The sequence below is a fragment of the Equus przewalskii genome, chromosome 4 (genome assembly GCF_037783145.1).
Source record: "Equus przewalskii isolate Varuska chromosome 4, EquPr2, whole genome shotgun sequence".
Taxonomy (NCBI): domain Eukaryota; kingdom Metazoa; phylum Chordata; class Mammalia; order Perissodactyla; family Equidae; genus Equus; species Equus przewalskii.
In genome coordinates, this window is record NC_091834.1 from 106,154,672 (window position 1) to 106,182,014 (window position 27,343).

General features: G+C 50.6%; 1 protein-coding gene across 6 annotated transcripts in view; it reads right to left on the minus strand.

The window, feature by feature from the left end:
* Positions 1-27,343, minus strand: part of LOC139083091 (uncharacterized) — a 130,852-nt gene that overhangs the window by 60,975 nt on the left and 42,534 nt on the right. The gene's annotated exons all lie outside the window — the stretch shown is intronic.

Consider the following 27,343-nt stretch of genomic DNA (forward strand, 5'->3'; position numbering starts at 1 on the left):
AAAGAATACAGGAGCCAACGAGTAGCTCCTCCCACAGGTCTGAGGTAGAGAATCCACAGAAGGGGCCCCAGGGCTGAGATCCAGACCTTCTTGGAGATGCTCACCCATGGCTCACTCAGCAGCAAAGACATCTCTGCGGTGCCACACTGATGGAACTTGCCAGAAATCCCACCCTAGGGAGCCCAGGAAGCTGTTCACAGAAAGGTGTCTCACTGGAGCAGCTCTGCCAAGGAAGCTGCCAGCCAGTGTGCACAGCAGGAGCCGGGCACTGGGGAAGTCACCCATGTGCAGGCCAGCCCTGGGGAAGTCACTTGTTCTGCAGAGGTCAGCACTGGAACAGCGTCCTGTGCTGCAGGCGACTGAGCTGTCCACACTGCTGGCACCGAGCCCTGGGAAGCTGCCTGTGTTGCAGGATCATGAACTAGAGGAATTTCAGATGCTACCGGACCCTGCTGAGCACACCAGAGCCAGGACGTCAAACCCCTTCCCCCTGCAGGGTCCCTCCAGGGCCCAGCGCTGACAAGGCTTAACGTCATGCCAGCTGACAAAGAAGCATTATCTAATGGGCGCACATCCACTATGGTGAACTGGCAAAGAAGGATGAGCCTGGAGCTGAGAGGCAATCAATGGATAACTCGCACAGTCTGCCCTTTGGCCACTCAGCTTGCAGCACTGTCCCCTCATTGCCACACCCCGCCAGTGCCTGCAGATGGACTCCTTCACTGCAGACTCGACATCTTCTAGGATGTGGATCAGACTACTCCCCTCCCCTCTCCAACCCCACACCTAGCCTCCAGGGCCCCCAGCAACCTCTCCCACTCTATTCTGCCCTCACACTTTCTGCTTCTGCCACGTTGACCTTCTTTGGGGAACGATTTTCCCATCCCCCACACAGGCACCTTGTGATGGTTACTTTATGAGTTGACTTGACTGAGCTGGGGGCACCCAGATATTTGGTCAAAAATTATTCTGAGGGTGTCTCTGAGGGTGATTTGGGATGAGAATAACATTTCGATCAGTGGACTGAGTGGACTGCCCTCTCCAGTGTGGGTGGGCCACATCCAATCAACCGAAGAGTTGAATAGAACAGAAAGGTTGACACTCCCCCAAGAAAGAGAGCTCTCCTGGGACGTTGGCTTTTTTCCTGCCTTGAGACTCAAACTGAAATGTCAGTTTTCCTGGGTCTCCAGCTTGCCAGCCCCAAAATTGGGACTTGTCAGTCACTGTGATCATGGGAGCCAATTCCTTACAGTAAATTACACGTCCTATTGGTTTCGTTTCTCTGGAGAACCCTGACTGATACACCCCAGGGCTCTCTGGTGCCCACATCCTACACACCCTTCAAGCACAGCTCAAATCTGAGTCCTCCCAAGTTTCTAAGACTGCTCTTGAAAACAGCTTCCTAAACATCTGTTTTCAGACTAGTGCCAGCCCACACGGAGGTCTTCAGGTGTCTTGGAAAAAAGGAGAAAAATTCTGATTAATGACAATTTGGTGAGTTTTTCTTTAAGCTACTTTTTTTCATTCTAATATAATGCTCTCCTACTATTTTGGTTTTAAATGCTCTTTCTTTGATGAAATTGTGGTGAGAGTAAATAAATTTTATTTTAATTAATATCTTCACTTAGAATATCTAAGGTTGGCAACCTGAATTTAGTGTACATTTTTTCCTACATTTTAAATGATCTATGAAATTCCCAAATAAGGGAGCCACTGCTCTAAAGAGCTTTGAACTCTAGTTCCTCTGAACGTATTCACTTCGTCATTCACTCACTCAACCAGCATTTAGTGAGAGTTTACTATGCCCACGCCCTAGGGATTCAAACTTCTCGAAGCTGACAGTGTAACGGGGCTGCAGACAGTTTAAATCAGCTTAAATTCAGTGTGACAAGATCTGTAATACAGAAAGAAACAGTCGGCGTGACAGAAGCGCATACCGGGGTGTCTTACTGTGGCTGGGATGGCGACAGGTTTACTGAAGGAAGAGTCACACCAGCCGGGACCTGAAGGATTGGGGAAGAAATTGCCAGGAGAGTGAGGAGGAGGAAGGCAAACACGCGAGGCCTTGAGAATCAGAGAACGAAAGAGCCTGTTTGCAAGATTAGAGTATGGAGGGTGGATGGGGTCACTGAGGTCTGGAGTGGGGGGACAAGAAATAAGGATGCAAAGTAAGCAAGAACCAGATCCTGAAGGGCCTCATGAGTGGTGTCTAGGACTTGGGATCCATCTAAAGACAATAGGAAACCACCAAGGGGTTTAAAGAGGGACCTGCGTCAGGCGGATGATGTGGGCTGCAATACGGGCAACGGGTTAAAGGCAGACAGGGGTCACAGGGACACCAGTTGGGGCAAGCAACCCAGGACGGGGGTGTGGGTGGCTTAGACCAGGGTGAGTGGCGAGCACAGGTCTGGTCTCTGGTCGGGCGCTCCCGTGACCTTGTCCTGGGCGCAGGCAGACAGCAGCCCCGCTCGTTGGGACAGGCAGCTCCCAAGGGGACTGCAAGCTCACAAGTTTGCTGCGGGTCATTGGAGGCTCTTGTGGGACACCCAAAGAGCGGCGTCTGTCCAGACGAGGTGGGTCTGGGCTTAAGAGAGAGTCAGCTAGAGATGACCATTTGAGTGTCAATGGCAATTAAGTCATCAGAGCTGGCCGTGTGGCCCCGGAGGAGCCTATGCAGACGGACGGCCAAAACCTGGGAGAGAAGCCTGGGAGCCACCAACACTCAGGAAAGAGCTCGGAGAGACAGAAGCTCCTCCTGCCACGGAGCAGCTGGGGTGGAGGGCAGCAAGGACAGGGCGGGGTCCCAGAAAGGAACCGGTGGCCGAGAGGAGCTGCAGACAGGAGGGACTGCCCGGCACAGTGGCTAGCGCGGGACATGGGGCGGGCTGGTTACAGTGCCTGAGGAGCATCCAAGGCGTGGTGACGGCTCAGCGACTGTGGACCACTTGAGAAACTCAGGGAACAGGAGGAGGAAATGGCGTTGCAGGTGATGGAGCCCCAGGGTGGAGGGAGAGGTCTTCTGAGATTGAGCACTTGTAAATCTGGTCAAAAGCATCAGAAAAGAGGGAAACATTTGCAGAGAGAGCGAGAATGCTCCATAAAGGGAGGTCGCTGCAGAGGAGGGCGGCTGAGCAGCCCTGGCAGGAGGGAAGGAGGGCAGGCCCAGTGATGGCGGGGGGCTCAGAGAGGAGATGGGAGCACCAGAGGCATTTGCCCTGCAGAGCGGCTGTCCTCACCCTGCAGGAAAGGCAAGGCCTCTGATGAGAAGGCACGGGGGCGGAGGCAGCAGGGGGCGAAGTGTGGGAATCCTGCAGAAGGTTGCAGCTTCTCCGAGGGAACGAGAGAGGGCCCAGTGCTGGGCAGCACCCAGCGAATCCAGCAGAGAAGCACCTTGGGATGCTTGTGATCCTGTTGCCTCAAACTCGCCTTCAGATTGTGTTTGATTTTTCCTCTCCGGCTTCTTGATGTCGTGACAGTTCCTTCCAATGGGATCTTAACAGTTGGTACTGCCAACAGTGCCTGGCACACCGTCACCACTCAGGAGATCCTCAATCAAGACTGACTCATGGGACTGGTGGCCCTCTCTCCCAGCGGCCCCAATCCAGGCAAACAGCCCCATATCCACCCACGCTCCTGACGAACATCAACAAAACGCCTTTGCTCCATTCCCACAGCTCACATTAAGGCTGAGAAATGGTAGCCCACTGTGCACCTAGAGCAATGTGGAGTCTGCCATGCATGGCAGGGCCATATGCTCAAAAGGCATTCTTGGACTGGGCTCATTCTTTGTCAGGAATCAGGAAGTGAGACTAGACGGCATGTTAATTAAAGTCACAACTTTAAACACACGTTGCTCCAAGCCATGGCTGAGCTGGCAGCGGCCAGGGCCAGCTGGGAAAACTCTCTGATGTCCACCTTCCAGTTTCAGTGGGCCCTATCTCCCACAGACACCCTTCCTGGCCGGCACCCTGTGTTGCCCCTGGGCTCTCCAGAGGCCTGTGCTATGGGTTGATCCCAAAGCACCCCTTGCTCCAGACTGCCGCTCTCTAAACCCTCTCGCTAAGCAAGTGCTCAGATCACTGAGGTGCTCGATAGTGAACCAATCAATAACCCAGGTTAATTGTCGAGATGGGGGCAGGAGGTGTAACGTGTCATCCTTCAGGGGACACCTGTCTGTTAACAGAGGGATGCTAAAGGCTCAGTACTCAGATCCAAAGGGTGACTCTATGGGACCTCAGGCAGTGTGCCAGCTGGCAGGAGTGACACATTTGGGCAGGAGGGGTGATCCGACTACCCCTCAAGTTATTCCCCGTGGCCCCCTACTCACAGCTGTGGGAAGGGGGACTTGAGGCAAAGCAATGAAGGAACCAAGCAAATGGTCCACATGTGACACAAAATATAACCGAACAAAGGAGATAACGAAGTGCACCAAAAAACAACTAAATGGGAAAACAAATAGAAAGATATGCATTGAATTTGAAAATTCGATTATGTACAAAATTCATCACCCGAAGCTGAGTAAGACCATCACTTCTCTCAAGCCAGTCACTGTCCGGGAGGCAGAATAAGACCAGAAGAGGGTATGCGCCACTAAGAATGTACCAGCAAGTCAGATATGGGCTCAAAAGGGAGAGAGACCTGGCTGTGGGGACATGGGACCATCTCATGCAGGCGGCAGCAGGGAACTGGGCCTTTTGGGAGGGGTAACAAGCAGTCAGTAGGGGATGGGGTGGGAGGACAAGTCATTCCTGGTGGAGGAAACAGTCTGAAAAACCCACGGTCAATTTGGGGTGATGACCGAGTGTCCCTCAGAGGAGGGAATGCCAACAGTGTGACTCCGTGGCCGCTTGTTGGCTGCTGGCCTGAGTGGGACAGCGCTGGGCACTGCACAGCTGCTCAGGGCCAAGAAGAAAGTTAAGATAATCCCAGACTGGGTTTGGTCAGTGGACCCCCTCGATCATTATGATGGCGTACAGGGGCGAGGGTGGGCGGGGCAAGTTTGAAGAAGACAGTGTTCGTCCAGCACACCTTCTGACGCCTTTCATGTTACCGGGGGAAGCTATGGTTTGGCAGATCTGGAAGGGTTCCCTGAGGAAGTGATGTTTAGTGAGATTCAAGGTATGAGGAGGAGTTGATGGCAACAGGGATGGGGTCTTCCTTGCAGGGGGGACAACCTATGCTGAGGACCATGGGCAAGACAGAAACACGAGGAGTGGGAGGAAGCGAAATGGGGATGAATGGATGGGTGGGTGAGTGGGTGCATGATGGGTGGACGGATGGAAAACAGAGTGGTTTCGGCTTTTATAATCACCCATATATAGCCAAACACACACACGCACATAATCCAGAACTACCTTGTTTCTAAAATTCTTTTCTGCTGTAATACTCCACCATTAATTGCACAAGTGACCTATCATAGCTCAGCCCAAACTTAGCATAACATTCAGAGTACAAAGAAAAATAGCATCTCAGAGAAAAACCCAGTCGAAGACGAACAGCCAGGTATTTCACTACAGGCAAGGAGAGCCACATTCGAGGATACGCAGCATTAACCCTTAATTCCAGGTCAGAGTGAAATGTGACAAGGATTCGCCAAGAAGACACTTCGATAATAATCGTCTTCAAAATTCAGTCTTCTCTGTCATTGTCACTGTCATCGTCTTGCAAAAATGATTAAGGGAGAAGCTCATTAAGAGACCACTACCCCTTTAGATGGTCATTACAACAATGGAAACTAATCCTGGTCCTGTCTTGGGTGTTCACTCTGAGTTGGGCACTGAGTTGGTGCCTCAGATGTGATGGCCGATCGTGCTGAATCCTCACAGCTGCCTGAAGGTGAGCTATAATTATCATCACATAATTATCATATATATGATATATAATTATCATATAGAATTGTCATTATATATGAATTATCATTCATAGATGAGGAAACTGAGACTCAGAAGGATATCTAATTTACTCAAGGCTCCAAAGCTATGAGCAATTTAAAGATTATTACCAACATCTATTAAAATTTCATTTTGAAACAAGGAAAAAAATATCCATATTCAATTCTCTAGTTCCATCCTTATTTCATCTTTTTGTTTTGCTTTTCCTGAGTTAGCAAAACCCCTTTACTACTCAAACAGGCAGTTGCCCAGACCAGTTACTACCTTCTGGGAAAAAAACCTACCTCAGCGTCCCCAGAAACCCTACTTCTACGCTGTCTTCCCTGTCAGATCAAGGAGGTTTTGTAGGCAGGACCCTCAGACCCACAGGGGGTAAGATGTCCTCCCTTCTCCCTGAACCCACAGCAGCTCAAGCCTCCCAGCCCAGGACCTCCCAGGCGGGAAGGGCTGTAGAGACTCAGGGCCGGGAAGAGAAAGTGCTTCCCTCTCAGTCACGCAGCTGGTTGTAGGGCACCTGGAAGCACAGCCCAGACCGCTGAATTCCCAGGCTGGTCTTCTTTCCACCACGTTCGTCCCAACAGTTCCATCCACCCTGAAAGGGAGGAAAACCATCAAATGGACTCTGAAGAGGGGACGTGTCCCTTACAAGAGAAGAGACTCTCTCACCTGGCCTTCCCAGAGTCCTGAGTTGAATGGGGCCACTGGTTTTTGTCCCCAGGGAGTAGGGGACAACCTTACACCCTCTCCTTCTGGATTGGGCCTTGAGGTCCCAGAGGTGGCTGTCTCCCCGTCTTTCCTTTTCTTACATTACACACGAGCCTAGTTAAGTTCGACATTGATGTTAGTGTGTTCGGCTTCAGAGATAAGACAATTGGTGAAGCTTAGAGAAGTTCTGTCCCCGTTTATCTAAGACATAATCTCAAACATCCCCTTGTCCTAATTACTGCGCGATCCCCGGAAGGCAGGGAGCTCAGAGGAAATCTGAGAGCAGGGCTGAGCTGTATTTTTTCTGTCTTCAGTTTGACTCTCTCAGACATTGACAAGTCTCCTCGGAGCAGAGGGGTCCATCAGGCAAGAGTCTTCGATTTTGCCACTTGGAGAGGAAAGTGGAAAGAAAGTGAAGGAAGGACGTTCCTGAGGAAGAAGAAGCCTGAATTCCAAAGGGTTTAAAACAGGGTTCATTTTTTTAAATCTGGTGACATTTGCTCAACATTCACCCCCATTTTGCTAACCCTGAGCCAGGAGCTCAGAGCACCGTGGAGAGAGCCAATCCACGTCAAGGCTTAGCCACCGCTGCCGGAACCAGCTGCTTCCAGGGCATCTCTATTCGTTGTAAGTCCGCCTTAACATTTGCATTTCTCATCACACAGCAAATTTCAGGGAAATTATTTTAAAATTTATAAATACATATATTTATGAATAAAAATGCTGAGGCAGACATTTTGTTTCAAGACGCTGGATTCAGCATCCAACCTAAGGTAAACCCAGCCTAAGGTGTACCTTGAGCCCTTAGGAAAGTCCTTTATGCCATGAAAAGCAGAAAAATGCTTCAAACACAGTGGCGGAACAAATAACGAGATTCGCGCAGCAGCCTGAAACAGCTTCTCACCAGCTGACCGCCCCTTCCTCTCTTCGGCCAGACACCCATCAACGCGGATGCCTCTGAATCTCCGGGCCTCCTTCTGTAGTAGATTCTTCTCTTCCAAAGCCTGAAATTGTTAACGAGATCTAGGATTTCTCCCTTCAACTTCCCACTGCAAACTAACGGGAAAAAGCTAAACCTTAATAAAATAGCTGCGCTCTCCTGATCCAGGTGATGGATGAGCATGAGTTCACCATTCTACAAATATTTATTGGGCCTCCGCTACATAAAAGGGCCAGACTAGGTGCTGGAGTATGCTATTACACTATTAACTGTTATAACAATTAAATTTTTCTGTGTCTAGAATGGTTTATAACTTACTCAAAGTGCTCTATGCAAAAGATCCCTTAAGTGTGCAGCATGCTAGCCCAAAGAATTTCATCACTTACTGTAAATCACGCAACATAAACAAATAAGGACATTATTTAAATGAGAGGCCCTCTACTTACAGAAACCATATCACAGTTATTTCTTTCAAGATCTAATTAGATTTAAAGCTTCATTTGGGAAACAGAAGATGAAAATGAACCTCTTCTCCTAAGGGCGTCTGGGTGGGAATCAATGGCGTGCAGAATTTTTTTTTTTTATCATACAGCAAATGTGCCCAGGTAATAATCAAACAAGAGGGCTCTGTTCTCTGCTCGTGTAAAAGGGGAGAAGAAACAGACTCGACCAGGTACTGTGGCAGTGGGCGACCCACGCTCAGCAGGCTCGGCACTGGGTTCATAATTTTTTAACCACTGTTGGAGGAAAATCAACAGTGTTTATTTCAATGATTCCCAGTACGTTTGAGATACATAAATTCAGGGAGTGTACAGAAGTTCCTGAAGCAAAATACCTTAATCTATAAACATACATACGTCATACTTTCAGGAGTCAGTGGAGAGTACTTTGAAATTTAAAACAAAACAAAACGCAGGGTGAACAATCTCAGAGATGTTCACTGAGCCACTGGCCCTCGGCACACCCTTAACAGCTGAACGCACGAAGGAGCCCATGAGCCAGCTACAGATGACCTTCTGAAGTTTACTTGCTTTGAAAGCACACAGCTTTGTCATAAGCTCATCACATGAGGCCTCATTATTTCTTTGAAAATCATAAAAATATAACTGTTGTCTTCTTTGATTTAAAATATGCGTAATATTATGTATAATATATAATATATAAATATGTAATCGAAATAACACAGAATGTATATTCATAAAACAAGTCATACGAAGAAGAGAAATGCTGATTGGGAGGGATTGTTCACTTTGCAAAAAAAACCCTTTGCTTTAAAGGAATTGCCAGAAAGTTCTTTTGAACAGTCAGCTCCCTGGGCGTTTCAATGTTAGTCTACGGGGCAGAGACTTCTCGACAAAACCCAGAGGAAACCGATGAGACAGAGACAAGTAGAACCCCGCGATCAGCCATAGCTGAGGGAAGACTGGGCGGGGGGACAGGCATGCGGGCTCTGGAGAGGTGAGGGCGGTGGGAAACCACTGTCCACGACAGAAATGTGAGTCCCATTTGCTCTGGAAGACGTCTGGCCTGGGTAATCGGCCTCTGTGAGACCCGGAGAGCAAGGGGCGATGGCGCCACACCATCAGCTACGTGCGAGTCCTCACACTGAGTGACCGGCAGCAGAAGGGGGACAAAGAGAGGCCCGGGGGGCGGAGGACACGGAGACCCCCCCTGTGCTGGGGAGCTGTCTGCCCCTCCCCCAGGAGGTGACGCAGGGGGACCTGGCTCCTTCCCCAGAGGTGCGCTACATTCTGGGGAAAAAACAAAGAAAAAGTGCTGATCAGAACGTCCAGCTCTCTACACATGATTCTTTGAGGGCTCCCTGCCTGTGGCCGTCCCGTGATGTTAGCTAGGAAAGTTAACTGATGGGGGACGTCCGGTGCTGTGCCTGCCATCCTCGGGGCGCTGCCCCCTGCTCCCCACGCACGGAAGGAGGCAGACAGAGGAGCGTGAAGGGCTGGCACAGGAAGGACAGAGGGCCCTCGGGGTGCAGCGTCTGCGGGAGGCGGATCCTTTCCCCAAAGGAGGGCGGCCTCTCAGACACTGGGGCGCACGAGGCTTTCTCGTTTCTGACTTCCCTGGACAGTCCCCTGGTACACTCCTCCATGATAGCAGGCCCTTTCCAGTCGTATTTCTACCCAATCATTTCATGTTTGAAAAACCTTATGAACCAAAACCATCGGTTCTACCATGCCCATAGCACCCAGCTCAGTGGAAACACCCAGGACTTCAGTGTCAGAGTCTACAACGATGCCCACCAAACTGACACTCCGGCCTGGACACCCTCCACTCCCAGACCTATGTATCAAGCTGCCCACTCCGCTGGGGCGTGGGGGCGTCCGGAAGACTCTGGAACTAAGTGACTGTTCCCTCCAACCTGGGCCTCCTCCAAGGATCCCTGACTCAGCCGGTCACACAAGCCAAAACCCAGGGACTCCTCCTCGATCCATCCCTCTACTTCACCCCAAACTCACACTCAGCTGCTACCAAAGTTCTGCCAGATTTTCCCAGTAAAGATTTCCAAGCACCGCACATCGCTCTTCAGCCCGCTTACCACCCTGATCCAAGACCCCACCATCTCTCACCCGCCCACTCCCCCATTGCTGCAGGATGGCCCCGTGCCCGCTGTGGTCCATACTCCACCCAACAACCAGAGTGATATTGTGACCACAGATCTGAGTGGGTCTCCCTTGGGCCCCAGCCCTTCGATGTCTTCCCAGCCTCACGCCCCTCTGCTGCCCGCCCATGATGCCATGCTTCGCCTTCGCAGCATGAAATACAGATCGCGGTCACATTCTGGTGGGGTTATGGGATTACTGTCTGTTTCTGTTCCCTGGCAGGACGACATCTCAGCATGCTTTTGCGTTCTCTGGGCCTAGCACGGCTCACCTTCCTCCGGAATGGACCAGTGGCTGAATGAGCAAACACACCAATCAAAGGAATTGATCTGTACTTCCTCAATACCTCACATCCAAGCCAGCCGAGCCACAGAAAGTTAACTCCTCCCAAAGGCTGGGTGTTTTCTGACCAACTAAGACCATTACAAAACTGGGGATTTAGGACTTTTCTAGGACGGTTCATGACGGCCTTGATGGGCTCGCCTCCGTGCCAGTCATGCAAGTGGCAGAGACCTCACTCTGAGCAGCTCGGCCGAGCGGTGGGAGGAGCTGCAGGGGTCCAGCAGAGCCACGGGATCCAAGGACGGGGGGGCACGCACAGATTCACACGGCGGGGGCCATTACACGCCCTAGGTCCAGGGCTGAGGGAAGGGCATGGGCCCACAGCCTGCGGCCTGAGAGGAGGACGGACCCCACCACCACGACCCGGCAGGAAAGGGTTCTGCCTCTGATCTCTCCAGCACCATCACTGCTCAAACCCGGGAGGAGTCAGAGGCAACGAAGCCCAGACGAGTGTGGCCCACAGAGACCAGCCCCCCAGAGCCCAGCACAGGGCCAAGGAGGTCAGCCAATGGTCTGGAAGGCCAAAGAGAAAAGTGCCAGCACCCCTGCATCATCCCTGTTGTCAGAAGAACGTAAGAGAAAGATGACGAGAAAGAGCCCCCACCTCTGAGCTCTGCAGACCGCATCAGGTGTGGTTTCGATGAGGGAATGCGATGTGAGCAGGGCAGTGTAGACAGCGGCCTCGTGCACAGCCTGTGGGAGGTGTGCCCGAGAGGTGTCTCCGGGCTGGCGCACACCCTCCCTCCCCGGGATCCGCCGTGTCCCGGCCACGCGCTGCGGTCCAGAGAGTGGACCCACCGCTAGCAGCTCACTGCTCTTCCCCTTTTCTCTCTTCTGAGATAAGAAATGAAACTGGGGACATTTGAGAGCAACTCATGTTCCTTACAAAAGGTTCTGTTTCCCAACTCGCGGGACGTTTTGCCAAGCCTCAGTTCCAAGCTAATCAGGTGGACAAGTGCCACCGCACAGTGGGCGAGCTGAGGGCCGGCCCGCAACGCTCACCCACCTCCCTCCTTAAGTGCATTAAGACGTTTTAGAGCTTGCTTGCAAGTTCCAACCTTAAAATCCTGATTATTTATTTATGCCCTTTTTGTCTAAGAAGTTAAATCCCCAAGCATCTCAATTTAGATCAAAAGCAATTTACCAAACGTCACCTGGCACACCTGCGCCTCGCGATTTGTAATTACCCGCTTAGCATTTCCAGAGCTGTGAGGCAGAGGCGCAGCCTCATTGGCTGGGGGGAACCTCTGATATTCGCCTCCCGTAACAGAGCCTTCCAGAACGCCCGAGGTGTTCACTGGGGGAAGCCGTTCCACAGCTCCGGAGCCACAAGCATTTCTGCAAATTGCTTTTATTTTCCAGCGTGAGGAACTCGACACCAAGCAAACACACACATAAATGCGGGCGAACTTGCTGACATATTTCTTGGCTACCTGATCAAATTAGATAATGGCGCTAATACATCTTATCAACCGTGATCTATCGCACGCAGGATCATCAAGCACCAGCACCCCATCTATTTCTCCAGCGCCCGGGGTTTACCATTTGGCATTAGGATATTAGGAATAACAGTAATTACTTGCTTTTACATTGCTTCAAACGAAAGAAATCATTAAACTGCACACATGAAAAGATGATCTCATTTCCAAGATGGCTCGTTAGCTTGCTTGCTTTTTTTCTTTTCTTTCTGTCTGTCTGTCTCTCTTGCTCTCTTCCCCCTCACCACGTTCTTAGCCATCATCTGAGTAAGTGTTTTACTCTGCAGCAGTACAAGCAGTGATATGAATGCCAAGCAATTAAAAAGATAGCGAGTTTATTACAGCAGCACACTGCAGAAATTTTTTTGTCTTTCTTCCCAGTTTTCTCGTGGAGAAACAGGATGCACAACCTCTTCTGGGTCCCACCGCTGCCAGAGAGGGGCAAAGAAACGGTGCTGGGCGGCAGGCCGCGTCACGCGCACCAGTTTTTCTATCTTAATTTGCTAACTGCTCTTCAAGTTAAATTCAGAGGGAGCTGAATATGTTCCATGCTTTGAAAACATCTAGAAAATTAAGATTATAAAATTTATTGGCTTCTGGAAGTAAGTAATAAAGTCGTAGCTCAGCGCCTCTCAACAGAGGCTGTCTGATCCTCCCCGCAGAAATCGTCGCTCCCCTCATCGAGCTCCCGCGGTACTTTATTTTTTTCTCCTCCATGAAACTTGCCACGTTTTAACTTGTATTATAATTGTAATTATGTCCTAGCTCATTCATTATGCTGCAAGTCCCTTTAAGGCCAGATCCTATCGCCGATTTCCTCTCTGTGTCCCTCCCCCACCCACCATGCCCCCAGGTGGAAACCATTCCTGACCCTCGAGGGCTGTGCGGAGGCCCTGGTGTTACCATCTCTCCCGCAGTCTGCATCTCTCTGGTCTTTTCTGTACTCATCTCCAGGATTTGCAGCATCTTTCCAACGGAGCATGTGTTTCCAACGTTGCTTCATGTTCTAGAACACAACTGGAATTTCTTCAATTATCCCTCCTACTCCAGTCAGTCCTCCCCTGAGATCTCGACATGTTGAATCATAAGAAACAGCACAGGGGCTGGCCCAGTGGCACAGCGGTTCAGTGTGCACATTCCGCTTCAGTGGCCCAGGGTTTGCCAGTTTGGATCCCGGGTGCGGACATGGCACCACTTGTCAAGCCATGCTGTGATAGGCATCCCACATATAAAGTGGAGGAAGATGGGCACGGATGTTAGCTCAGGGCCAGTCTTCCTCAGCAAAAAAAGGAGGATTGGCAGCAGGTGTTAGCTCAGGGCTAATCTTCCTCAAAAAACAAAAAGAAGAAAGAGTACATTGAGGGGAGGAAAACAAAGTTATTCTAGCAAGCACAGGTAAATGAATCTTATCCTTAATAAAACAATGAAATGGACAATCTCAAACACTATAATGTATAATGAATCAAGATCCAGTGGCTTCCAGAGGCTGTGAGGAAACCCTGCCTGGTTGGTTTCCCTCCATCCAGCACGACGTGGGCAGAGCGTCTTCGTCCAGGAAATGCGATTCACTGGGATAATGAAGCTAACGAAATACCACGTTCAGTGACTATCCTAGGATCTGCGTGTGTGTGCACACTAATAAATACTTATGGCCTAAATTGTGCAAGCTGAAAAGATATATGTATGTGTTTATTCAGCTCAGTAATAATAGTTGGACTAATTCCAAAGCAATACATAATTGTTGTACTTGAAACAGGCACCGCGCAGTGACGTGCTGTGGTAGAAAAGGAAGAGGCTTCGCGCCAGAACAGTGGGGTTCCAGGCTCCTCTGCAAGCAGAGACCCCCGTGCCGGGCACCCTGCATAGGCAAGCCCAGCTTCCTTGCCTTACGCTGTAAACCGAAGGGGCAAGAGCCAGAATCTTCAGGTGGAACTGAAACGGTCCAAGGAGAGTTTTTATCCTTGAGAGACATCCTGGAGCTTCCAACAGGTCACGAGAAAACCATGGTGATGAGAAAGTGGAAGCTGCTTATATCTCATATATCAGAGACTTTAGGACCCAACCGAAGCTGGAGAACAATTCTTTGGGTTGCAGCCACTCGGACGCACCCAGAACCACATCAGGCACAATTGTGAGGGAATCACAGTCTCATCTCCATTCTCTCCGGGGCGGCAGCGCGAATGCCTCTGCGTCCTGGCCCCTCGCTTGCGGCCACCATGCTGGGCTTCAGACAGAGCGCCTTTCCCAGCAAGGTGTGCCCGGCGCACTCCGGCTCCATCTCCAGCCGAGAATGGAACTGCCCGTGGCTGATAACGGCCAGCCTGTGCCCTCAGAAACGCCCCGCCTGAGGCTGAGCTGCAAGGGAGTGCAGGCCCCCCAGGAGGCTCAGCACCCCTCTCCCGTCTCCCTGGCCTGTCAGGGAGTCACACTGCAGTAGGGTCCTCGGGCTGCCGTGACAAATTCCTGCAAACGTAGTGGTTAAGCAACAGAACTTGTTTTCTCCCAGCTCGGGGGGACTGACACCTGAGGCCCGGCGTCGGCAGGGGCGTCCTTCTGAAGGCCCAGGAGGACTCAGCTCCACACCCCTCCTGCTCCTCGTGGCTGCCTGCAGGCTTGCCCCTCCTCGGCGTGTGGAGCCCTCTCTCCGATCTCCGCCTGTCATCACAGAGCCTTCCTCTTGTGTCTCCGTGTCCTTGGGTTTAGAGCCCACCTGACTAGTTCAGGACGATCGCCTTAACTTAGTTACACCTGCAAAGACCCTTTTTTCCAAATAAGGTCACATTCGCAGCTTCTGGGTAGACGTGTCTTTTGGGGTGAGGAGCCCCATTCAACTCATTACACACACTCTTTCTCAGGATCCTTAACAGCTGTGGAAACTTTTACTCCTATTTCTTCTGAGTCCCTCAATGAGCCTAAAAAACCATGGTCCCCGTGAGAAGAACGAATCAGTGCCGTTGACAGATAACCTTATCGCTGCCCAGCTTTTCCTGGAGTGGGTGCTGCTCTGGCCTTTCCAGACTCCTGGAGAACAGGAACAAAGGCGTTTTTTCTTAAAAATTTCCATGGAAAGGGCACATATTAGGAACTTCATAGTTTAAGCTTATAATAGTCTGTGGTTAGTTGCAGTATTTCCCCGAGATTTGATTTCGTGCGTTTGGATCAGGGAGAAGAGAGAAGAGCTGAGAGCGGAGAGGTATTATCTCTCCTAATAGTCATTCAACAGCCCTCCTGAGCAGCCGCCATAGCTGCGCCCCATGTGAGCGCCGGGAAGAGGCAGAGGAGAGCGGAGCCGACTCCTCCGGGAGCTCGGGGCCTCGCTGGGAAGACAAATGCGTGGACATCCACTATCGACACAATGCGATACGTGCACGAAGACACTCATGGACAGAATAGAGGGCAGGAAGCAACTCACGCAGTGGACAGAATAGGGGACGATGTCTCAGCGGAAGTGGCCCTGAGCACCGGGTACGGAGAGAAGGACTTTGGGAACAAAAGGACAAGCGTGTGAAAAGGCAGAGAGGAATAAATATTTGGAGATCATGCAGGTTTGTTTGGGGCAGAAAGTGGAGGAAGACAAGGCTTAAAATGCCAATTGAAGCCGGCTGGAAAACTGCCTTAAACACGACTGTGAACTTCTGTCCTGTAGACAATGGGTGTCACAAATCTCCCCCACCTCCTGCAGTCGGGGAGGACCCCTGCTCCTGCCAGCATCTCTGCACCTTAAGGTGCAGGTTGTACACTGCAGAACTCCAGGGGCTGCCACTCACATGATAGTCTGCAAGGACAGCACCCCCTGGACTTGTGCAGTGTTCAGCAATGCAACTGTACAGGGCTATCCTGACCTTCGCACTCTCCCCATCCAATAGCCTCTCGTGTGCATGGCAGATTTCTGCAGTCAGTTCTTTTGAGACTGGAAGCTAGCACTGGCCATACATTAGAACTAATCATAATAAAGCATGACAGACTGTCATAAAAGCTTGCTTGGTAACTCATGCTGGTGTTTATAACATATAAATAAGTCATGTAGATTATAGCTGTGCAGAAAGCCTGCAATGAAAGGGTAAATGATAAACTGATGAAGGGTTGCCAAATGGGGTGTGTCTATCCTGGTATTACAGGAATTATTTTAAGGTTTCATTTAAGAAGCGAGAGTAAGAACAGGTTTAGGAAATAGGAGGAAGTCCAAGTACAGCTCTGGTGCAAATTGAAAGCGAGACAACAGCTCGAGACGGGGGTACAGACGAGTGGCCAGCAGATCCCAGGGACCCAGAGCAGCTGCCTTTCGCCCTTTCTGGGCCTCGGCTGCAACACCTGTCGAATGAGACGGTCAGACCCTGCCCATCTCCCAGAGCGACTGCGAGGGTCTCACAGGAAGCTCGTGGGAGACCCTAAAGGGATATAGGCATGTAAAACGCAGCCATGGTCAGGAAGAGAGAAGAGAGCGAGAGGGACACGGGCGTCGCAGGCGCTGCAGGGGACGCGAGGAAGCTTCCCATGGGGGCCTGAGCTTCTTCCTCCTCCTGGTTTGGAGGTCAGCCTCCGACATGTGGGAAGATCATTAGAAAGCAATAATCCTGCGGGAAAGGATGGAGCTGACAGCGAGGGTCTGACGCGCACCCACAGCTAGAGACGGGGGAGAGGGGAGCAGGCTCGATTTTAGGAGGCCTGGCCCAAAGTACCAGCACGCCGCGAGGATACATTAGCGAGTCTGTACTCATAACAACACGGCTTTCAGCTGATTCAGGTCAGGCAGCTCGATAGCAGAAAGATCGACAATTTGGAAGAGGTTCAGAGAAGAGCAGAGCAACAACACTATCAAGGGGCTGATTTCAAGGATTGATTTAGGAAGAAAGATTAAGGATGCTAAGTGTGTACAGCTTTCCTAATCACGGACTCAGGGAAGACAAGACAGACATCATCAGATATTTAAAGGGGAGAAGCAGTGAGGATAGATGGGGATTATTCAGACGAGATCCTCAACGTCTGCACCACATTGTGAACTGTCATAAAGAGCCGTGGGGAGGAACGGCTCGTGGGGCGGGCTGGGAAGGAAGCTGGCTGACACAGTCCGCGGTGCCGTGCTGGCTCACAGCGATGTCCCACCCCCGGGACACGGAGATGGCTGAAACGATGACGCGCATCTCCATCTGTGGACAGAGTGGCTGTGTCCACACCATCAGAAACCCGCATTTGGCAGGGAATAAACTGGAATAGATGGACTTAGCGACGACACCCATTGCCCGTCCCAGCCTCCCTGTCCTTTCCCAGCGAGCGTCCAGGGAGGAGACAAAGCTGCCACTGCTCGTGTCCTCACCTGAGAATGAGCCCCACACTGACCCCGTCCAACTCCTCAGCTCGCCCCCACTTCCTGCCTGTGGACTAGGCTGTTGGTTCCACCAAGGCCTCACCCACTCACGTCAGTTCTCATCGTGACGAGTCAACGTGACTCACCGGTCCTCGGCTCGCGGTTGCCCCCAGCCACCTTCCACGTCTGATCTTAGGTTCGGCTCTGCTCCGTCTCTGCTGTTGCGTCCTGGCCCACCTCCGTACACGGGAGGGCATGTTCCTCCTTTCGATCTCCCTTTACAAAAATTTCTAGGTTCTTCATGGACCTGTATTTTTCCGAATAAATTCGTTTCTTGAGTTCCTGAAAGAAATCTTGCTGGAATTTTTATTGAAATTATTGCTGAATTTGGGATGAACTGACATCTTTACAATGTTAAATTGTCCCATCCATGAAAGCAGAATAACTTTCCATTAATTAAAATCCCCTTTTTTGCTCCAAATTAGAGTTTTTAAATTTTCCTATAAAGGTCCTATGCATTCTCTGTCAGGGTAAGTTCTGGATACTGAAGGGCTGCGTTACTATTTTGAAAGGAGCATTATTTATATTATATGACCCAGTGGTTTGCTGCCAATGAGGAAAAACACCGCTGAGACTGTGGCTAATGGTGAATCCAGCTTCTTCACCAGACTCTGCTTGGTTCTAATCATTTATCCCTCGTTCTGCGGGGTTTTCTGTATAGATAATCACATCACATGGAAAATGACAGTTGCGTCTCCCTCCTTCACACTTTCCTACTTTACATCCTTGTATTTACCGGTCTTGTCCTAGTTCCTCCATCAGGACGGATGTTGAAAGCAAACGGGGACAGCAGCCGTCTCTGGAGCCTATTCAGAGAAGTGACCCAACGTTGCCCCATAAACCGCATTGCTCACTGCTCATTTTCGTTGATAGAAACCTCGTAAAGTTTAGGAAATTTCTTTATCTTGCTCATTTCTGAGAAGGTCTTCACCAGTAAATGTTGAGCTTCCTCAAATGCGTTTTGTGCATCTTCTGAGGCAATCGTACGGTTCCTCTCCTTTAGTCTGTTAGTGTAGCAACTTACTAGGGGAAATTTCTAATGATAAAACACCCTTGTTTTCCCGGGATAGCCATGCTCAGCTGTGATGCATTTTTAATACCCTACTGGACAAAGTAAACTAATATTCCTTTAGGACACTGCACACACGTGCCTTAGAAGAAAAGGTTCACATTCCCGTTTCTTCTAAGCTCCCACAAAGCATCCCTGGACTTGCTGCCTCTGCCTGGAATGTTCTGTCCCTGGTCTTCACAGACATGGCTCCTCCTGCACACGCAGGTCTCCACGCACGTGGCACGTCCTCCAGGGCCTTCCCTGACCACTGTCACTGTCACGCATTATTAGGCAAGATGGTTACGTATTTGCTCACTCACTAACTGTTGACCCCTCCCAACAGGACATGAGCACCTGAAGACTCAGGCCTCCTCTGCCTTCGGTGCTCTGTCGCCCCGCTGCCCAGAACGGTCTCTGGAACACAACAGTCGATCAATAAGTGTTTAAGCTAATGAGCAAGACGCAGCCCTGGGAACTCGATGTGCAGACAGGTTAAGTAGTTTAAGGCTGAGTCATGCCAGTGGACAAGGGCTGCCTGGAGAAACTTCTGAGTGCCTAGAAACCCCTCACCAAGGCTCAGGGGTGCATGTCTGTGCGTCTGAGAAAGAGAGAGAGAGACAGGCAGAGAGACGGAGACAGACAAAGAGAGAGACAGAGATAGAGAAAAAGAGAGACAGGAGACACAGACCCAGAGACACACACACACAGAGACAGAGACACGGAGACAGAGAGAGACACACACACACACAGACAGACACAGAAACAGAGAACCTTTGTGTTAAATCAGAAAACCCAGGTGTGTGCACAGGTCCCCTAAGGATGTCTCTTTCCAGCTTCGATCGTCAAGTACCTCTTGGGGAGTCCTTCTAGTAAGCAACCACAGGACACGCTTTGCAGCCTTCACCTTGCGCAGCACCCTGTGAATCCTGAAGGAGGGGTGTAACCCGAGCCCCCCAACCCTCAGGAGCTGGGATTCAGTTGGGAAAGTGCACAGCCAACAGTCGAACGGTGGCGCACAGGCCGTGTCAGAGCCGCCACGTAACTTCTGGGAGGAGGAGCTCTGGGACCTGGGGCTGGCCAGGAGGCACACGGGGCGGCTTCCCCAGGCTGGGCGGTTCCGAGGGCACAGGACAGGTGGTTAGGCCAGGAGAACATGTGGAGGGACCCAAGTAAGGAGTGAATAGAGACAGCTCCCTGGAATTGAGGGAGACCAGCCAGACCAAGTCAGAGGGAGTCGGAAAAAGGGGAGGTGATGGTTCCAGACATCACTCAAAGACACCCAGCAGAAAAGCACCCTGCACTGAGCGTCCTTCCTGCAGGAAGAGGGAGGAGGAAGGAGTATAAGACGCCTTCAATGGGTTTACCTAAGGCTCCAGCTCTTTTCTGCATTGGCTGGTTTTTATCACTGTAGCATTGGACTATTTCAGTTTGCGGAGCTCATTTATTTTTAGTGCATGTCGTGCGCCTGGTGCCGGAGCACCCACAGCCCACACTTAGTGGAAAAGGCTGCAGCCCCCTCGGGAGAGTGGGGCAGGGCCTTCCCCACTGGGCAGAAGTACCCGGAAGAGGGGATCGTCGTGGGACGAGAGTCTGAACTCAGTGTCGGGCATCTCTTTTAAATCACTCTCCAAAGGGGCTGCATTCGGTCATTCCCAACATGGACCTTTTTCCAGAGACGACAAAAGGGAGCAGTTGTTAGAAGGGCTAATCATGGTCCGCAGGAGGGGAACAAAGGCTCACACTTTGCATGGATACCCACTGGCATGTGGTTTCCAGTTTGCAGCCCCCCAAGTGAATGATGGACTTAAGTTAGTTACCACTTGTCCATTCTCAACTTGCCTGACTAAAAATTGAACACCTCACGCCGTGAGGAAAATGACTTACTTTTCCATATTTTGTGTGCTTCCCACAGACACCAAGACTTGTTAAAATGCTGATAGCCTTTAAACCATGTGAGCACAAAGCGTTTCTCTTTCCACTATCCCGTATACCACGTCCGTCCTTATGGTTCAGATTCTGTTATCTATTTATTTAGCAACAGATGGTACAGTTTTTTGAAGGCAAGAATGAACTTAAACGCAGGCCAGTATTTTTTTAGTTCTACAACTTGTTGTGATTCTAGAAAGTATGTCCTTAATTTGCACAGAGCGAAAATCCACCATGTCCGTGTTTACCCTGTGCTTGTCCTTAGTTAAACTCACAAGGTACGTGCAGAATGCCTTCCTCCCTTCTGTGCCGGAAGGACGAGAAGTCAAGGTGACCCTGAGGACCCGTGGTCACAGGCACGTGGACCTCTGGTGTGCTGGCATTCCTTTTCTGCACCAACTTTTGTTGTTTCTGCTTTCATAGCTGGGGCACACTTCCTAATGCCGTCTGTGTTCTAACACCTCATGCTGTCCTCAGAGCCAAAACATCTCATAGTCACCTTGGCCCTGGTGTTCCTGAGTCTCTGTCATCTGTGTCACGTGTCTGGAGACAGCCTCATTAAGCTTATCTCTAAGTGTGGAGTTAAATCAGGCCAAATGCAAGCCCCTGGAGGGCGTAAGACCTCAAAAAGATCACCACTCCCTCCATATTTCCTTCAATCAAAAACACTATTATGTCACAAAATGGTTATAAAGAAGTTCAACAGGTTCTTACTTTTCTTATGACAGTTACTTCAATGCTTTAAAAAAAATCAAATTCTTTCCAAGACCGTTTTTCCTCTCGTGGTTTCGGAGCTTCTGCTCTGTTCGTCCCTAATCACCCATGTGCTGAGCCCAGGCCGGATGGAAGGTCTCATGCCTTCCTCACGGTTTAAGGGGCAGCTGAGGGTTCTCTTCATGCTTCTCTTTAACTGTCTGTATGTAGGAGCCACATGCTCCTTTTGACTGTGACTCAGAACTCACTGGGTCTGCGGAAATCACTTTCGAAATCCTAAAATGAATCCACGGTAATCTGGAATCTTTGGGTCCGGAAGCCCACCTTCAGAGGAGCTGAGTCCAAACATCTGCGAACAGACATGGTGAGAGAATTTACAACTGCCGTCCCCTTTGAAAGTTCCTCAGGTCACGGACAGGGAGGTGGTCAGGGGTTGGCGGCCTCTGGGCAGTCGTGTCATGCAGGGAAAGGACGTCGCTGCCCTTGGCTCAGCAGGGTGCTCCCTCTACCACAGGCCTGTGGACACAGGCCCTGGGGCCCCGCAGGCCCACACCTCCGGCGCAGACCGGCTCCAGGAGTGAGCGGTGTTCCCAGCGCTGTTACAGCATCGTCTCACTTGGTTCTCCTGAATCCCAGGGTGGGTCCTCGCCATCATCCCCGTCGTATAGACAAGGAGCTTGGGGCTCACTGCAGTGAAGCAACCTTTCAAGGGCAAAGAGCAAGCTGATGACAGAGCTTAGCATCAGATTGCAAATCGTCTCTCCCACAGGTGCGTCCGCGCTCCTTCCGTGTTCCTTATCAAGGTGAAATTCCACCAGGAAAGCAAGCGGGCCGCGCTGTACTGGACATGTAACCCCGCCACATTCACAGTGACAGTCATCACTGATCGCTGCCACCAACAGGCCACGGAGGGAAGGCCGGCCCGCTGTTTATGAGCTCTGGGCTGAAAACAAATCCATCTTTTTAATGGCCCACAATTATCAAATAAACATGAGAGGAGAGAGCCTCCTGCTTTTGATCTCATAGACTCCGGGTCACGTTAAAGTGCTGGGTAATTGAGTGGACGCACGCGGTGCTGGGAGGGCCCTGGGTCGACATAAAGATTTGGCCAAATATTTTTAAAATCCATTTAGGGGAACTGAATAGTCTGAGAGGACTGCATTGACATTGCTGGCCTAAATCAAGGACAGTCAAATGACTAAAGTAATTACAGCTTATAAAATTTTGTAATTTCTTCATAAAAATGTGAAAGTAGCTAATCTGAGACTATGGAAACCATAGCAGAACTTTCTTGGTACAATTGTGACTTTCGTGGGGTTTTCTGTGTGTGCATGTGGTGACATTTAAATGCATATTGAGTGTTTTACATGCCATGGGAGTACAATAATAGTCCTAACACGATCCAGAGGTTAAAAACGGAAAATTGTGAAGCCAAAGAAGGGGCCTTCCGCCTGGAAAGGAGTACGTGCTGAGTGTTTGCAGACGTGCAACGAGGCGAGAACAGTAGTTCTCCAAATGGGAGAGGGGTTTGCCCCTGCTCCCCCGCTGTTCACCCCACACCTGGCCCAGTGAGGGTTTCACGCTGTTGAATGAATGAAGGGCGGGTCAGGCTGCACGGGGCGACCTCAGCAGACACCTCACGTTGGCCAGGTGCCCGGGGCACACGTCCCTTCACCAGGCTGTGGGAGGAGAGTCACCCAGAAAGCCTAGCTCTGGCTGCGGCCCCCGGGGCCCCACTGGGAGGGCGCGTGCTCTCTAGGTCTCATTCTCCACACCCGGGGAGTCAGATCAGCCACAGACACTGCCCGTGGCAGCAGGCCATACTGAGGACTCGGCCATAGCTGAGAAAGAGCTCTCAGACGTAGAGAAGTGGGAGATGCTGCTGCCAGGATGAGCTCGCTCCAAGAACTTCTGCCCTCGTCATCTACAAACCCTCAGGCTTCTAACTCTCGGCTCCGACAGCCAAGGCCACTGCAACACACCCCTGCTGTAGATTTCCAGTTCACGACTGCGAAATCTTCAGGGGTGAACTGCGAGCCGCATAAGCGCAATGTATTATTAGCTTAAATGGCTTCATGTTCTCACTTCTGTTTTTAATGGATTTGTATTTCCATGTCACAAAACCACATCGCAATTGGCGGTGAAGGCTGAGAGACTGGAACCACACAGAAATGGACAGTTAGGAGGCCAAGAAGTGACCGGACAATGAGAAATGAACTGTGGCGTCGCCCCGCCGCCCCTGGAGGGTGTTGGCAGGATGAGACCGAGGGAGGGCTGATTGAGTCTTGAGATGCTGTAAGTGTTGTAAGAAAAAGGCACAAGGGGTTAGGGACTCTCAAATAGAGATAAGCTGTCCTTTCCATGTGCATGGCCCCTTGCACAGGCACGTGAAGTCGTGAGCTTTCCTCTTGTGCTTTACAGAGCACGTGCAGTGGTGACGTCAGGCAGGGCTCTCTGCAGTGTTAGGCACTGGCGGAATGGGTATGGCAAGCATGCAGAAGATGTGGCCCTGTCCTCAAGAAGGAGATATTTTAGCTGGAGAGTCTAAGAATGACTACGAGTGTGGCACTCCCGCTAGGGGCAGTAGGAGTTACAAAAGAGCCAGATCTGTGTGGGGTAACATTAAAAAGTCAAGGTATGGGGAAAAGTGATATTAATCAGACCTTTGAGGAATGATGAAGATTTACATGGAAGGAGGAGAGGCATTCTAGAGGAGGAAACAACACAGACTTGGAGTGGAAAGAAGAAACTAGTCTGGGTGGGTGGAGAGTTTGGAAGCCAAGCTCAAGGGCCGGGAGGGAGGTGGGAGGTGAGAGCGGCTGCCGGCGCCCGGGGCAGAGGAGGAAAGAGCAAGAGAGGAACGTGGACGGGAGAGTAGAGCCGGACTGTGGAAACAGAGCGCCAACACTCACAAGCAGCAGCTGAGACCCTAGACGCGACCTTGACCCTTTCAAGGTCTCCGTCTTCTCAGCAGACAGGAGGGGAGCCGCCTGGACACGACCTTCAGCTGTGGGTTCATGGAGCACCATTGTGGGGCTGGGGCTTCAGGAGGCATACGACAGAGCTCCTCCCTCCCAGGACCTCGGGCTGCAGAGCCACTGACCATCAATCAGGATCTCTTGGTGGCCTGGAACTAGAGATGATGTATGACAACGCAGCATGGAAAACGTCTGTGCTGCTCCAAGATTTTAATCTGAGGGCCCATGACTTTCAACAGCTCTTAATTCCTGTGAAAGAGACACCTGCTATGACCATGAGGATTAAAATTACAACATTAAGAGAGAGAGGAAGCAGAAAACCGTGAATATAATGATCTGGCTAGCTCACCATCCCCAATCCCACCGTACGTACTCCAACTCAGATGATGGAACTCCCCACCCTTCATTCATCTCCAGCCTGGTCGTTGAGAGCATCATAGCTCAGCTCTTTAGTCTCCTGAGATCCCCACGCGCCTATTCTTTGTAGTTTCATCCTTCCTTGTGTTGTAGTGCTGTTTGCCAAAGCCCACACATGCCAAGGCCGTCTGCCAGCCCCCAGCCTCCCAGTTCCTGCTTTGAAAGTCGTCCTATCTTCTTTTCAGGAAAGGAATTAGTCCTCCCCATCTGCCCAACCCTGGCAATGGCTGTTGTGGGGTGTGTCCCCGGGCACCTGCTCCACTGGGGAAAATGTCTATTTTGTGGACCCCGTGACTCACCACCTCCACCCTGAAGCCAGACCCCATGGTCCCCAACAGAGAGACACTGACTTAAGTCTTTCCTAAAAGACCTGTCATTCAACAGGTGTTTACGGGCACCATCTCAGGCACATAAGACATTGTTTTAGGTGCTTTAACATGGTTGGAAAAATAAGACAACCACATTTAAATAACAATACACAGAGACAACTACAGGAATTCAGAGGAAGGGGAGGGAGCATTTCGGAAAGATTTCACGAAAGGAAATTTGAGCTTGAACTTCAAGAATGGGACAGGCTTTGGAGAGTAGGTGAGGAGTAAGCGTTTTTGGCAAGAAAACATCCCACTGAAAGTCATCGAGTCAGAAAGCTTGGGATGGGTTCTGAGAACCCAGTCGGTCATCCAACTTAGAGTATTGACGATGTGGCAGGCATGATTCGAGGGACCAGGAGCCTCAGTGGACAAAACAAGGACCTCCACCCTGATGTAGTGACTACATTCTAGTGACTACATGCCTGGGGCCAAAGGTTCATGGAGGAGAAGAAGGGCCCAGCGTTGAGAGTAGGTTACAGGCAGAAGGAACTCCTGCCCAAGGAGCCCTGAGATCTGCTCACTCGAAAGCACGGGAAAGACGATCAGAAACACACAGTGCCTGGCCCTGCCTTCAGTCACGGCCACAGACTCTGGCCTTGGGCATTTCAGCACCTCCATCCCCTCTAAAATCAGGGGGTAGGACCAGCTCTCACTCAAGAATTCTATGATGGGTATTACACCTTGGTTTTCAAATAAAAATTCTGGGATTAGCAGGAAAAAAATCCAGATAGCTGTTCATTTTGGTTTCATTTACAAGTTGCAATTGTGTTTTGTTTTCCTTTTTCGGGTAATTAAAGCTCTCGAAGTGGGTGTTTCTAGACCTTCATTAGGACTCAAATTTGGACTCACATTTCGTATTGGATGAATACCAGGCACTGCGTGTCTGGGATTTGAAAGGGACTAAAAGCCACCAACATTGTTTTCCGTTCTGGAATCCTTGGACGGATAAGGCACCGTCCCCAAAAATGCATTTGCCATTTGGGAAGTATTTCCGGTTATGAAAGCCGTTGTCAGCCGTGAACTAGTCGGCACTGATCTATGTATCAGGTAACTGGAGGGTGGTCAGGAAGAGGAGAGATCAGGGGAGTGAGGAGGACGGCGTTTGGGTTTTGAAAGGGCGGGGAGCTAAGCTTCCTTTTTGGGTGAATTAATGGAGAGAAAACTCAGAAGCCAAGACAGCCGAGGGAGGCAGGCTTCCCCTGCTCCGTCTTCCTCTGCTTCGGCCCTAGCCTTGAGTCTTAAACCAGAAGATCCCTCCAAGGTAGCACAGATGCATGAGGACTGCTCAGAAGTGTTCCAAACCCATCGGAGATCCACAGCGCTCTCTCGTGCGGCTGGGACAGCTGAGGATCCCATCCCTCGCTATCGGCTCCGTCCAGGCAGGTGAGGGATTGGAATTCGTGAGGCCCTCTGGCAGGTATCAAGGCGCAGTTGTAAAGAGACAATTCAGGCACTGACGAATTGAAGTTCAAAGGCAGTGACACAGAGAGAAACCTGAGATACGGAGTTCAAAGTCGACAGCAGCAAGAACAAATCGCTGCCGTGTCTGGGAGCCACGAACGTGGGCTCCTTGGAAGGCTCCGCCTGCATCTCGGGGTCTGGGTGGAGCTGGGCTGCAGGCGCGGGCTCAGCTTTGAAGTTCACAGAGACGACTGTGAGGGGCACGGCTCATGGGCAGGCGGGGCGAGAGCATCAAAGAGGAACCCGCATGCTCCAGGTTTGCTCAGGGCTGGGCCTATCTCCAGTTACGGCTGCTGTAATCACTCTGCTCACCACTGTTTGCTCAGGTTTAACGCAGAGCTAAAATGCTGGTTTGGTTTCTCACTTAGGAAAAAAATACAGCTTTGTAAAGGGAGGTTACTAAACAAAACTTTGAGAACTCTGTTCACCCTCCTCGGATGGCTTTTGGCTTGCAATTTGATCCCTAGCAGGTTACTGTTAGCATATAGAATTTCCAGGAGACTAGAACATTCGAAAGAAATTCTTTCTGAATATTAACCTGTGCTGGTAACCACATAAGGCATTGCTACCTGCCAAGCTCCAAGTGGAGAGCTTTGGGGCGGTCTCATGTCAACAGAATTCCTTTATTCTTTCAGGAAACAGGAAGGAGTGCCTATTATGAACTAGGCGCTGTGTTGGGTCCTTTGGGACCTAGAAAGGTATAGAGAATGGCTTCTCCGCCATCAAAGACTTAGAGTGAAATGAAACTACGTGAAGAATTCTTCCCATCAAGTGTTTAGACATTTTTCTGGCTGACTGAATGCCATCAGATCAATTAAGAAAAGCCAAAAGCCCTGAACTAGAGCCTTGAGAATAAATACAGTGTAATAAGGGTCAACCCCAGGAGACAGCACAACGTTGTCGGGAGGTCTGGAGAGCTCTTTCCCACAGACATGGTTTGGATGATGCCGTCTTACTGTGAGAGGTGAGAGCTACCTAGAAATATTGGGTACCATCTTGAATACGGAGGACTCACAACATGCGTCTCTGTTCAAGGTGCCTGGGATGATGCATTTTGATTCATAGTCCATCTAATGTAGACCACTC